Below are 2006 nucleotides of genomic sequence, written 5' to 3' on the forward strand. Positions count from 1 at the left end.
ACGGTGGGTTAACTGCCTTGTTCAGGGGCAGAACGACAGATTTTTACCTTTTTACCGTTTTTTTTTAACCTTTTTACCGTTAACTAGTCCAACGCTCTAACCACCTGCTTTACATTGCACTCCACAAGGAGCCTGCCTGTTACGCAAATGCAGTAAGAAGCCAAGGTAAGTTGCTAGCTAGCATTAAACTTATCTTATAAAAAACAATCAATCAATCATAATCACTAGTTAACTACACATGGTTGATGATATTACTAGTTTATCTAGCCTGTCCTGCGTTGCATATAATCGCTTATGTACACGTTGCTCCAACCATAAACATCAATGCCTTTCTTAAAATCAATACACAAGTATATATTTTTAAACCTGCATATTTAGTTAATATTGCCTGCTAACATGAATTTCTTTTAACTAGGGAAAATGTGTCACTTCTTTTGCAAGCAGAGTCAGGGTATATGCAGCAGTTTGGGCCGCCTGGCTCGTTACGAACTGTGAAGACTATTTCTTCCTAATAAAGACAGCCAACTTTGCCAAATGGGGAATGATTTAACAAAAGCGCATTTGCGAAAAAAGCACAATCGTTGCCCGACTGTACCTAACCATAAACATCAATGCCTTTCTTAAAATCAATACACAGAAGTATATATTTTTAAACCTGCATATTTAGCTAAAAGAAATCCAGGTTAGCAGGCAATATTAATCAGGTGAAATTGTGTCATTTTGCGTTCATTGCACGCAGTCAGGGTATATGCAACAGTTTGGGCCGCCTGGCTCGTTGCGAACTAATTTGCCAGAATTTTACGTAATTATGACATAACATTGAAGGTTGTGCAATGTAACAGGAATAACGTTTTGTTTTCGAGATGATAGTTTCCGGATTTGACCATATTAATGACCTAAGGCTCGTATTTCTGAGTGTTATTATGTTATAATTAAGTCTATGATTTGATAGAGCAGTCTGACTGAGCGATGGTAGGCAGCAGCAGGCTCGTAAGCATTCATTCAAACAGCCCTTCACAATGCATTGCGCTGTTTATGACTTCAAGCCTGTCAACTCCCAAGATTAGACTGGTGTAACCGATGTGAAATGGCTAGCTAGTTAGCCGGGTGCGCGCTAATAGCGTTTCAAACGTCACTCGCTCTGAGACTTGGAGTGGTTGTTCCCCTTGCTCTGCATGGGTAACACTGCTTCAAGGGTGGCTGTAGTTGATGTGTTCCTGGTTCGAGCCCAGGTAGGAGCGAGGAGAGGGATGGAAGCTATACTGTTACACTGGCAATACTAAAGTGCCTATAAAAACATCCAATAGTCAAAGGTATTTGAAATACAAATCGTATAGAGAGAGATAGTCCTATAATTCCTATAATAACTACAACCTAAAACGTCTTACCTGGGAATATTGAAGACTCATGTTAATAGGAACCACCAGCTTTCATATGTTCTCATGTTCTGAGCAAGGAACTTAAACGTTAGCTTTTTTACATGGCACACATTGCACTTTTACTTTCTTCTCCAACACTTTGTTTTTGCATTATTTATACCAAATTGAACATGTTTCATTATTTATTTGAGGCTAAATTGATTTTATTGATGTATTATATTAAGTTAAAATAAGTGTTCATTCAGTATTGCTGTAATTGTCATTATTACAAATAAATAAATAAATCGGCCAATTAATCGGTAGCGGCTTTTTGGGCCCTCCAATAATCGGTATCGGCGTTGAAAAATCATAATCGGTCGACCTCTAGTATGATCCCTTATTGATGTCACTTGTTAAATCCACTTCAATCAGTGTAGATGAACGGGAGGAGACAGGTAAAAGTAGGATTTTTAAGCCTTGAGACAATTGTGACATGGATTGTGTATGTGTGCCATTCAAAGCGTGAATGGGCAAGACAAAATATTGAAGTGCCTTTGAACGGGGTATGGTAGTAGGTGCCAGGCGCACCGGTTTGAGTGTGTCAAGAAATGCAACCCTGCTGGGTTTTTCACGCTCAACAGATTCCCG

This window comes from Salmo salar, chromosome ssa04, assembly GCF_905237065.1.
Source record: "Salmo salar chromosome ssa04, Ssal_v3.1, whole genome shotgun sequence".
Lineage (NCBI taxonomy): Eukaryota > Metazoa > Chordata > Actinopteri > Salmoniformes > Salmonidae > Salmo > Salmo salar.